Source organism: Balaenoptera physalus, assembly GCF_965194825.1.
Source record: "Balaenoptera physalus genome assembly, chromosome: 1".
NCBI classification, from domain to species: Eukaryota; Metazoa; Chordata; class Mammalia; order Artiodactyla; family Balaenopteridae; genus Balaenoptera; species Balaenoptera physalus.
In genome coordinates this window covers 181,461,703-181,474,584 of record NC_138882.1, presented here as the reverse complement: position 1 = coordinate 181,474,584, position 12,882 = coordinate 181,461,703, and the positions used below count along the sequence as shown (strand labels likewise).

Sequence of the window (12,882 nt, the reverse complement as noted above, 5' to 3'; positions counted from 1 at the left end):
GTGGTCCAGTGGTTAAGAATCCACCTCCCAATGTAGGGGACGAGGGTTCAATCCCTGGTCGGGGAACTAAGACCCCACATGGCGCGGGGCAACTAAGCCGTCGCGCCACAACTACTGAGCTCGCGTGCCTCAACTAGAGAGCTCGCATGCTGCAACTACTGAGCCCATGCGCTCTGGAGCTCACACGCCACAACCAGAGAGAAGCCCGCACACCGCAACGAAGAGCCCGGGCACTGCAACGAAAGATCCCACCTGCCGCAACTAAGACCCAAATGAAGACAAATAAATAAATAAATAACATTTAGGGGGAAAAAAAAAGAATGACCATTTCACTTCACTCTCCATAATTCTCTGCCCATTCAATTAGTCATTCAATAATTATTTGAGGGTTTCCTAGGTAACAAGCACTGTTTTTGACGCTGAATGGTTAACATAACGAAGTCCCTGTCTCCAGGAACTTATGGTGTAGTCAAAATCTGTACAGAAAAAGACAGAAGATGAGTCCTTGTTAGGATGTCAGAATATGGAGGGGACAGTGCCCCTGCTTTAAGCTGGTGAGGCTTCAAGGTGTCGGTTTAGATTTTTGGTTGTGTTTTTTCAGAATATAAACTGAGCTGGGGAATGTTTCACTTTCTGCTCTTTTTTCACATGACTGGAAGAAACACACAAACTGCTTAAAAATCACCTTACAATACAACAAGTAAAACAACTGTTAATACAGACTACAACAACTTTTCAGAATAAGAAGTCAAATAAAACACTACAGCTTAAAAAATCTACTAAGGAATTTTCAGACACTGGGTAATGTTGCCAGCAATTTGCATAACTGTGAAACTTGGCCTACTCAATGAACTAAAAAGGCAGAGACTAATTTGAAAATCATCACCAAACAACAGCTATTCAGTCCCCAGGTGGGGATGCAGAGAACAGGACATGTCCCAAACTACAATAAACTCAAAAAAGCTTAATACAATAAACACACCTATCCACAAAAATGAAAAACGTTTTGCAAAGGTACATATGAATGGTGCAGGGAACCGCAAAAGATGCCTCAGAAGAGGGGGTACATGCACCGGTTATGACGGGCTGGGCAGGGGTGCCCCGGGCAGACACGGAGGCAGCAGGCGCACTGAGACGAGGAGAGGCCAGGAGAGCCGAGGCGCGCTCGGAGGAAGGCAATGCAGTGGGGTGTGGCCCTGGTCCAGGGCCCACAGCAAGGCTGCGTTACAGCCAAACCCTCCCTCAGAGGGCAGTGGTGTCCTCAGCAGGCTCCGGGCTCCACGGAGCTCCCAGGCCTGGGGACAAAACCTCGCTGCTCCCAGTCATCTTGCATTTGTCGACTTTATAGGTACAGCTTGTTTGGCCTTTAAAACTTTAAAATGTGCTTCTCCAGAAGGGATTAGGAGCCCCGGAAGATTTTTCCACAAAGGACTGAGAGGAATACTGTCCTGTCTTAGAAGGTGAAGCGGATTACGGTTTCCAAAACCGGCCTTAGCAAGCTCTCCCACCCCCTCGCCCCGTTACAGTGTGACTCTGTCATTCCTCCACTGCGAGGTGGAGTCCTCGTCCCCGTCCCCGTCCCCTCCCCTTGGAATGGGGAGAGTCTTGTGACTGCTCTTATCGACGCAGAATAGCAGGATTGACCTCTGTCACTCCTGAGCCAGAAAAGAGCATCGTCTTCCGTCTTCCAGCTTGCGTGGTGAACACCCACGTCTGCAGCCCCAAGCGCGATGTAGACGGCGCAACAACTGCCCTGACACGGCCTTGCTGTAAGGAAGAGCAACAGGTGGAAAAGCCACAGGAAGAGCCCCTGTGACTCTCAAGTGAGCCGCCCGGCCAGCCCCGTGCTCCAGGCCCCCACTGCTCCAGCCTTGGCTGTCTGACTGCAACAGCACGGGACCCCAGGCCAGAACCGCCCAGCCAAGGCTCTCCTGAGTTTTTGGCCCCCAAAACCACTGGAGATGCATAATGTGAGGATTACTGTTATCTTCAGTCACTAGGTTTTGGAGTGACTTTGTTAGACACAATAGTAACAGATACAGAAGGATGCCTCTGGTGACTGTGGGGAGGCAGCCTGAGCAGAGATGGGACTGGGGGCAAGAGGGTCAGCAGAGGGGCCGCCACAGCAACCAGGGATCTGGCTGTAGGGCTGGAGAGGAAGGGAGGGTCAAAGACTTTAAGAGGCAGGACAGACAAGTCAAGGGTACCGACTAGAAACGAGAAGTCTGAGATGACTAAGTTTTCCAGTGGGGACCACCTGCTAGAAGATGATGCCGCAGCCTCACTGGTGTGTGTATGTCTGTGTGTGCCCTTTTAAAATAGTGTTTGTAATTTCAAGGACAAGCAGTAACTCAAAACTGCTTGGCTTTCTGAGCATAAGTCTTACGTGGCCTGCTCTAGTGACTGGCTGAGGCAGATCAGTACTTTTCTAAATAAATAAATAAATTTATTTATTTATTTGTTTATATTTTTGGCTGCGTTGGGTCTTCATCGCTGTGCATGGGCTTTCTCTAGCTGCGGCGAGCCGGGGCTACTCTTTGTTGCGGTACGTGGGCTTCTCGTTGCGGTGGCTTCTCTTGTTGCAGAGCACGGGCTCTAGGCACACAGACTCTAGAGCGCAGGCTCAGTAGTTGTGGCGCACGGGCTTAGTTGCTCTGTGGCATGTGGGATCTTCCCGGACCAGGGATCAATCCCGTGTCCTGTGCATTGGCAGGCAGATTCTTAACCACTGCGCCACCAGGGAAGTCCCCAGATCATTACTTAATAGCATCTGTCTAAACATAAACAACCAACCAAAGCTTCAAGGCCTTCACAGTTTGTTCTTAAATTCATCAAGACCTTCACTCGTTTACATTCCCAAGAGGCTTAGAAAATACTTCACAGACAACACAAAGGTAACCTTCACTGGAGCCCAGGCTGATTTATCACAAATTTATGGAGTCTAATCTAACCATGGTTTGTCTTGTATAATCTGTGACCCAACAAGCAACTTTGTTTAAGAGTTGAATCTGTTTTCTGCCATGTGGCTCAGGAAAAATTTGTGCTGGGGGCTATTTGGGAAAGATTCACAGGCCAGCCCAGCCAACCACTCATTTGTAGGTCACTCTGGAAAACTGCACAGTTTGGATTAATAAAAAGAAAAGTGTTTCTCCCACTGACTGAGGGCCCTCTGGTTGAATCTTCTGGAAGGGACACAGAGATGACAGCAGCACATGGAGGCTGATGGCTCACCAAACACAAACACAAGCGTTCCCTTTGGATGACTTTCCTTCCCATGGGAAAATCCAAAACCCTATACCAAGTTAATCAAAACCACAGTGAAAGCCCATTTGGCAGATCAAGCCTCCTTCTACCTTTTGGGGTCCATTGTATATCATCACAGCTGGGCCAAGGTCATCTTCAACATAAAATTAACCATTTCAAGGTGAATTAATTCAGTGCCTTGGGTCAATGTGGTTTTGAGCACTGTGAAAACAATCACTTTACCAGTCTCTGCTTTAAAAAAAAATTCTGCCAGGGGAGTTCCCTGGCTGTCCAGTGGTTAGAACTCAGCATTTTCACTGCCACGGGCCCTGCTTCAATCCCTGGTTGGGGAACTAAGATCCTGCAAGCTGCATGGCATGGCCAAAAAAAAAAAAAGAAAGAAAGAACAGAAAACCAAGTTGTTGACACAATAAAATTCTGGGTCAAAAAAAAAAAATCTGCCAGATCACAGAAATTTAGGTCCGGATATACTTTTCAAGTTTATCTAAACCCTGCCCCATCATCTTACAGACAGCTAATGAGGTTCAGAGAAAGCTGTGCAGGGTCACACAGTCAGTGGCAGAATCAGCACCTGACTCTGTATCACGATGAGAGGTTGCTACTACACCCCTGCCATCTTTCCACTTGATTCAGTCAACTGCTGGGTGACGGGGAGGCACTGGGCACACAGAGCTGAACTACTGAGACGTGGTCCCTGCCCTCCAGGAGCTCGTGACCCAGGGAAGAAGACAGCCAGAAAAAAGATGCGAGAAAGAAGGACTGCACCCTCCTACTCTATATTTAGAGCTATCCCATTATCACAGAGGCACGGGGCACTCCTCCCAGTGACCTTTTCCAGATAAGCAAAGCACAGCTGGCCCTCTGTCTCCAGGGATGCGAAACCCTCGGATACAGAGGGCCGACTGTAATCATTGTTCTATGACATTTTATATAAGGTACTTGAGCGTCCTTGGTTTTGGTCTCTGCAGAGGGTCCTGGAACCAATCCCCCGTGGATATACTGAGGCACAAATGTACCAACTTTCTATTAATCCTAAAAGATGGGACTCCCTCTTAAATGTATTATAAGGTCCATGTTTTTACACAGAGGACAATGCAATGAACACAGTCATACCACTTTTCACTGGCCAAGGACACCGTTAGGAGTGCCCATTCCTGGAACATGGCCCTGTGTCTGCGTTTTAAATTTTTCTACCTCTTGGACAGGCCATCAGCTACACTCCCTCATCTAATCTGCTATGGGTTAGGAAATCAGAAGCCTATTTGTTAAAAACAAAAACAAACAAACAAAAAAACACGGGAAAACCCCCAACTTTGAGAGAAGGAATAAATCACAGATTCATAAATTGGGGTCCAGAGTCATAGTCCCACGGTTTGTGAGCACCTTGACAGTGTAGGGGTGTGTGTGTGTGTGTGTGTGTGTGTGTGTGTGTGTGTGTGTGTGTGTGTGTGTGTGTGTGTGTGTGTGTGTTTCAAGGTTAAGGGCCCACAGTGTAGGGGTGTGTGTGTCTGTGTGTGTGTGTGTGTGTGTGTTTCAAGGTTAAGGGCCCACAGCTTTCGTCCTTTTCTCAAAGAAGTCTAAGCCTGTAAAGGCACAGATGTGATCTAATAATAAAAATTCCTATTCTTCCACTTAACCTGCAGGGTGGAAGTAAGCAAGTCATCACTTAATTCCCTGGAGCTTCAGTTTTTCAAACCTTAAAACATGGGCCTAACCAACGCTCCACCCTGCGGGGGCCGCTGGGAATGAGGTGACGTGTGTGGCGCAGCATCTGACCCTCGAGGGCGTCCCCACAGTCCGTCCTCTACAAGCACTAGGAACTCTCCCAGGATGTGAAGCACATGGCGTATCTGCTAGGACTTTAACATAATAGTTTTTGGGTGCTCAAGGGCCCTTTCCTCCCTGATTTTTTGCTCATTTGACACAAGTTTTCCATTTAGGCTGCCAGGAGTCTCTAGAAAGGCAGGCGGAGTGTTACTTCAGTTTCCAAGTCATTAAGCACCAGCAAACGAGAGCAGATGCCACAACTCTCCCCCACTCACAGCCACCGCGCCCTGTTTACAAGGAGTGCACGGCTCCCCTACAACCAGAGTGGGAGAAGGGACAGAACTCCTGGGCAGAAAACCAGGTAAGAGCTGACCAAAGTCCATATTCACCCACAAAGGATCTTCTGCCCTCTGTTTTTCTGTTCTGTACTATCCTCTCCTTGTTCAGCCTTCTTTCCAAAGTCCTCTGACCCATCTCTCTAGTCCAGAATGACACCAAGAAATATTCCCGCCATTTCGCCTTCTCCCTAGTTACTGGTGTTCCCAAGCCCAGCTGAGGCCATCAGAAACATAAAATTGGGACAGTGCTAGCAGAGACCCAAAAATTACCTCGACTCCCTATCCAGCAATGAGAATTTCCAAAATATATTTATTCTGGAGCAAAACTTAGCAACCTACATTCAGGCTCCGTGTCAAATACTACAACAGCCATCCGCTGATTTTTCCCTTACACGTCCCTTCAGGGAGTGGAGGAATCAAAATGAATGACTCAGGAGGTGGAGCTCTATCTCTGCTACGGGCTGAGGACGAAAAAGGTTTCAGATAACCGATTCAATGTTTACATTCCCCAAATCTGTAACTGCAGAACCGAGAATGGCTTCTCTGCAGGGACAGAGTTTACCTGCTGAGTTTGGTGGAATGGCGAAAACTCTCAACGAGGAGTTAGCCAACTGGGGTCCCAAAGGAGGCACAATGGTGCAAGCACATTCTAACCGCTCAAGCGGTCACTGCTCGGAGCAAGGTGAGCAGTGTATTTTGGGGTCTTCTACCTCCCCTGGAAGCAGAGAGATGCCCCTTCCCTCCGGCATCCTCCACCTCTATCCAGCCCCGCCAGTACCTCAGAAAGCTTGCTGACCCGTTCTACGCATGGAAACTCGGTTCCCAATCAGCACCCAACCTGAAGGCAAGCGCCGCCTGCTCTTTATGACTCTGCCATACAAAGCAGCGGTGATGAGTCTACCCGGGGAAACACCCCAGGTCAGATGACAGCTGACACATCCACGGCTCCGGATGGGATGGACCTCCGTCTGCCAGATTTCTCACGCACTCTTCCTGGCTCTGCTAACAGGCCAGCTGGGTGAACTGGAGCATTGTATCTTGGGTGTGCCTCCCTCTACCTCTCCAGATTTTAAAACAGAATCACAGAAATGTTAAGCTAAAGGGGATCTCAGAAACCATCTAATCGGCAACTTTTAAAAAAAATTTGTTTGTTTGTTTGTTTATTTATTTATTTATTTATTTTGGCTGCGTTGGGTCTTCATTGCTGCAGTGAGGGCTTTCTCTAGTTGCAGCGAGCAGGGGCTGCTCTTCGTTGAGGTGCACGGGCTCTAGGCACACGGGCTTCAGTAGTTGCAGCGTGTGGGCTCAGTAGTTGTGGCTCGTGGGCTTAGTTGCTCCGCGGCATGTGGGATCTTCCCAGACCAGGGCTCAAACCCATGTCCCCTGCATTGGCAGGCGGATTCTTAACCACTGCGCCACCAGGGAAATCCTCTTTTTTTTTTTTTTCTTCTTTAATGAGGAAAACTGAGGCCCAGACTTATCCATAACTAATTAAAACTTACCACATAACTAAACAGCAAATGAGCCAGGACCAGAAGACGAATCTCTTCATTACACAGTTTAGCGCTTTCCATCTGCTTACAGTTTAACTGTAAGTCAAAAGTGAAGAATGGGACTGGATTTACTTTTTAAAAAAATACAGTTTAAAATAAAACTGTATATTATTAGAATTAACAATGGCATCGTTAAGAATACTTACACAGTTGACCCGTGAACGACACGGGTTTGAACTGTGTGAGTCCACTTACACACAGATTTTTTTCAATAAATACATATTTTGTACTGTAAGTGTATTTCTTTTCCTTATGATTTTCTTTTCTCTAGCTTAATTTCTGGGCCGACTGTGGACCAGACACTGCATGTGTGGCTTTTGGGAAAGCATCACAACAGCTCCTTGAGATGGGCACTATTATCCCAGCTTTACAGATAAATAAACCAAGGCTCAGAAGGTTAAGTGACTTGTCCCAGATCCTGGGCACTGAATAACAGAGAAGGACACAGAACAAAACATGTTTTGCTTCCTGTGACCAATCTCTAGAGAATGTTAACCAACCCAAACTAAAAGAAAATTAATTTCAAATGACTTGGAGAACAACTTGCTAGCTCACAAAACCAGACAGGGGCAGGAAGTCTCTTCTTCCAGGTTGGGCAAATTATGGACAGTTCTACCTCCTACCAAATTCTGAAATCTCCTGTCCCCCTGCATTACAGACTCTATTCTCACAAACACTATCACTGATGGGTGGATTTCTCAAAAACGGTAGAGGCTTTTTCAGAGAGTTTCTCTGGTTGATGGTTTCCTGGACCCCTTCAGAAGATCTGCAAGGTGCCATTACCTATTGTCTGATCATCGATGTTTCACAGATGTCTACAGCTGCTGCCTCTGCAGGACCCTGGCTGGTTTCATGTAACAAGAGACTAATCCCTCCACTTTGTCAACTGGTAGTTAGACACCGAAGTAGGGGAGATCCTGAGACGTCTTCAATGGATGCCATGCATGCTGTCCACTTCTACCTCAATGGCACAAGAAATTCAAGAAGTCTTTCACCAGAGTCAAAGATGATTAAAGCAGAGTGCCCCTATATTCCAAAGAAGAGTTAAAGAATTTTCTTTTTTTTTGGAAAAAACATCATCCACATGTTCATTGACGAAGGCTGAGAAAAGTATACTCCCTTTCTCAGAGGAGAAGCAGCCAATTCACGTAAACCTTCCCCCAAGCTGATTTATAAGATGGCCTGGATGAAATCCGTAACATTTGGCCATGGGTTTCCGCCAATAACACGATGCACATGGCTTCCAGAGGTGTGGGGGAGAGCCTGGGTCCAAACTGCAAACAGCACAGATGGACAAGTCATGATGGGAAAGCAGCAAGATTTAAGGGATTTGGAGGAGACAAAGCCTCCATCAACCTAAGTATTTCATCTACAAGAGGGCAGTGCTGCCTTTTAACTTATATCCAAAGGGAGGTTTGAGGAAAAGAAGAACACAGTGTTGACGCGTCAACCAAAGCAGCTGGCCCCTTTCCTCCCTGGGTTCCTGAGCTCTTATTTCAGATGCCAGTGTGAATCAACGTGGAAACCCCCCGAATCCCTGCCTGCCCTACCCAGCTCCAGGGCAGCTCCTTCTTACAGGGCCACACTCTACACCATCAACCACGGGCACAGCCCATCACAGTACAAGCGAATCCCTGCAACAATGCTGGGCCCTCTGGCACCTCCAAATACATCCCCAAAGCTTTCACAGCTTTTGGTGACAGTGAAGGACAATGCAACATTTTACCAGTCTGTGACAAATTTGTAAATTTAACCTAAGACCTGTTACAAAACTTCCAGGTGTCAGGACCCACCAGGCAGGGAGATGCCTAAAAGCGAGGTCCTTCCGGCTTCGATATCTAAGACCTAAGACAGACACCCTTGCTGGGCTGTGAGTGGCAAAACGGACCTTGGAAGTCAGACAGACAAGGGTTTAAATCTTTCACTGCCACCTCCTAGCAATGGAGGTCTGGAAAAGTCCTTCACTTTCCAGAGCCTCATTTCCCTCATCTGTTAAATGAAACTAACAATAATACCTATCTTGCAGCATTGTTTTGAGGACAATATCATAAAGTATGTGTGAAGAAACTAGTAGAGTTTCTAAAACATATTAAGTGCTCAATTAAACAATAGGTACTATCACCATCCTCTTCCACAGAGTTTAGTTTCAGAGGGCACAGGACTCTAACATTCCCACATGGCATTAAAACACACACACACACACACGCACACACCTCTCCCCCCACTTCTGTGGTTAACATTACCTGAAGGCATGCAAGTGGGTAGCCATGGAACAAGAGCCTGAGAAATCAAACTGGACACGGCCACCCCTTTTTCGCTCTTTTGGGCCAGAGGAAACCGATCATTATGAGTGAAAACACCATTCTTCTCTCAACAGACAAGTTTCCTTAGAGAACATCTTGCCAACAAGACATTTTTCACAAGCTCAAAACCTTCTTTCCCTCCATCCTTAACTAAACGTTGAGTGCTACGTCTCAAGAAAGTTGGTGGCTGAGTAAAGGAGCTTAAAGTCCTTCAATGAGCAAAAATAATTAAAGAAAGGGAAGCAACAAGTTCCAATCCCAAGCTATCTTTCTGAAAACCAGAGACTAAGCTCAAGCACTGCACAGCACTATGAGGACCACCTTTCCCTCCACCGTCCAAAGCAGGCCCTGCAGCAACACTACAACCACTGCCAACAACGCCTGTCGCTGGGCGGTTACTCCACGGCAGGCTCAGACTTAAGGGCTCAGAACGCATTAATAAAAACAATAGCTAAAACGTATTAAAACACTGCTCTAAGTGCTTTATATGCCACTGTCTCACCTCATCTTACAAACAGTCCCAGGAGGTAAGTCCTAGTGTTATTCTCAGATGCGGAAACTGCAACACGGTGAGGTTCCACAGGTAATGGCAGTGGGGCTGGGCTTCAAAGGCAGGTCTGACCCCAAAGCCTACCCTGTACTGCCGGCAGCCAGGCCACCTGCTGCCACCATGCTCCCTTCTTGTCCTAAGGATCACAGAAGCCACCTCTTTGTTTTCAAGCCTCCAAAAGAAGAGGAACTTAACGTCCACTTTTGCGCAGCTGAGCAGCAAGGGAGGGACAGCTCTCTAGTTAACAGTACAGGTTTGGGAGAGAGGTCTGCATTCAAATCCTGACTCTGACAGGTTCTAGCAGTGTGACCCTGGACAAGTGACTAAACTCTTCTGAGCCTCAGGTCTCCCCATCTGTAAAACAAGGGTAATCAAACAGCACATGCTTCATAGTGTTATTTTAAAGATCAAGTGGGGTTCATGCTCACAGAGCACTTAGCAATACCTGGTGACATATACATTTTACATGTTAAGTCAAAAGAGAAGAGGAAGGGGAAAAAGGTAGAAGGATATAACCTAAAATTTCAAAATAAAGGCTTCTCTGGCCTTCTGCCAAACTCTAGAAAACAGTGCTGGGCTGTGTGCATCCAGGCACGGCACCAGCAAGTTCTTGGGCCCACAGAGCCTGACGGGTTGGTGGTTTGATCAAAGGAGGGCTAGACCAGGCTCGGTGATTTGGGCTGAGTCTATTTCCACATGCCCGTCTACAGAGTCGAAGTTCAAGGATGGCTTACAATTCTTTATGAATCTGAACACTCAGTTCCTCAGAATAGTGTTTTCCTGTTCCATAGGAGATAAAACTGTACCTCATCCAGATATAGAAATCCACTGACTGACTGCTTTCATTAAAAGCAGTCCTGGGACTTCCCTGGTGGCGCAGTGGTTAGGAATCCGCCTGCCAACGCAGGGGACACAGGTTCAAGCCCTGGTCCGGGAAGATCCCACATGCCGTGGAGCGACTAAGCCCGTGCGCCACAACTACTGAGCCTGCACTCTAGAGCCCGCGAGCCACAACTACTGAAGACTGCGTGCCTAGAGCCCGCGCACTGCAGCAAGAGAAGCCACCACAATGAGAAGCCCGTGCACCGCAATGAAGAGTAGCCCCCGCTCGCCGCAACTAAAGATAGTCTGCGCACAGCAACAAAGACCCAACGCAGCCAAAAATAAATAAATAAATAAATTTAAAAAGCAGTCTTGTAATTTGGAACCTTCACTGAGTAAGGTCTTCCATGAATATAAGAAATATCACTCTGCCTCAGGCCAGAGGCCCTCTCAATGTGTTCTGAGGGCAGGATGGGGAGAAATTTGAGGACAAGGTGCTGGACGACTCAAGGGCGGGGATATTATTACCCTAATCACCTCCAGCTCGGACACTCCTCACCTACAGAGGAAAACTGCAGTCAGAACCACGCAGCACGCCATTAAGCCCCAGGAGACATGCTTTCCTAAATAAGTTTTTGAGTGGGATGCTTGCTGATGTCCAATAAAGGAAATAAATGGTAACGTCAATTACTTCCTGTCTCTCCATCACAGGAATAAATAGACTGCAAAGTCAGCCGGCCTAAGACGCTCACACCCCTTCTGCACAGTCTGAAAGGCTTGATATGAAATGGAGAATCTGCAACTGGAAAAGTGATTTAGAAACAAAACACAATGGGCAGTGAAACTCATCCCCGGTCCTGTCACAGCAAGACACCCTCCTAGGTTTCCAAAGCTAGGAAGGCATTCTCCCCATGTTCCCACCAGCCCAGGGAAACCGAATAAACTGTTTACCAGGGACCTCAGCAAAGTAAGCCTCAACTCTGCAGCGGGAGAGCTTCATGACACAAAGAGAAAACATCTTTGCTGTACTTTGCCAATTTTCTTATACTTAGCTCATAAGTTCTGTGACCAAAACGAATGGGAGGCACCATAGGAGAGCTTAGAAAAGCAAAGGGGGCTGTTTTGTTGGCTCTTGCCTCTAACATGAAGGTAGAAATCAATTGACTTTCCCCTCTAACCCTTGAATCCCAGGAGAACGCCAGTGGTTGGATGGCCTACAAATGCTCAGCTTTCCGGCTGTGCCCCAGACAGGGATCCATCCATCCAAGTATTGTTCTTACCTCCCACCTCCTCCTACATCAGGGGAGGGGACCCGGCACATGGTTCCGAGGTCACGCTCCTCACTTCAAGGATCGTGGGAATGCTTACGGAAACACTTGTTCCAGCTCTGCCAGCTGGATCGCTGCTCCTTAAGAGCCTGGAAAGCTAGGGAGTGCAGGACCAGACGCAGGAGGAAGGGGAGTGCAGGGAGGCAGATGTTAACCCGTTATCATAAAACAACTAGAAACGATCAAATTGTGCACACTTTACATATGTGCCGCTGAGAGTGCTTCAGTGAGACCTCAGTAAAGGTGGGGGAGAAAAGAAAAGAAACAAGAGCCGGCCACTCTTCCTCCACCTCAAAAGTGCACTGCTGCCCAACAGCTTAGGGAATGCAGGTTTTAATGAGAAAATTCAATCAGGAAGGAAACTTACGGAAACCCAGAGCATGCTGAGTGAAAGAGGAGGTTTTTCCCAAGGTCTCAGCACCGAGGTGCTCTGGGAGATGATCCCAGAGGCTTCCCGCGCCCTCCGCGGAATCCGGGGCCCCGTCCAAGCTTCCACGCGGAACTAGAACCCAGACCAGATCTGCCCTACCTCTTCCGTTTTCCTGTGCGGCTTCCCTAGTGAGCCTCAGCACAGGAGCAAGGGGGCCGGGGAGAGCCCAGGATAGGATCTCAGCTCTCAGACACACTGAGCTGTTCAAAGAAGTCAGTACACAGACAGGTCCCCACCAGAGGCTGACAGGCCCTGAGCAGCCTTCAAGGTCACCGGCAAGGGCTGCCCACCCTCCTGCTGGCTTCCCTTGTAACCAACGGCAGGCCGCTGGTCAGTGCTGGGATGTCCTGTGATGGGGGAAAATGGCTTAGCTGATTCTCATAGGAAGATTAAATCCAGAGCAAGGGGGCAGGGGTAGGAATCCATTTCCAATCAGTGATGGAAAACAGATTTCCTCATCGGCCAGGATTCTTTCTTGCAGGATGTAAAAATCAGTGGGTTCCACCCAAGACCACAGAAGTCCAAGG

At 47.9% G+C, this 12,882-nt stretch overlaps 1 protein-coding gene and 1 long non-coding RNA gene across 3 annotated transcripts in view; both read right to left on the bottom strand.

Moving 5' to 3' along the window:
* LOC309655098 overlaps positions 1 to 12,882 on the bottom strand; it is a 219,636-nt gene that overhangs the window by 82,199 nt on the left and 124,555 nt on the right. The gene's annotated exons all lie outside the window — the stretch shown is intronic.
* Positions 1 to 12,882, bottom strand: part of CAPZB (capping actin protein of muscle Z-line subunit beta) — a 136,811-nt gene that overhangs the window by 79,774 nt on the left and 44,155 nt on the right. The gene's annotated exons all lie outside the window — the stretch shown is intronic.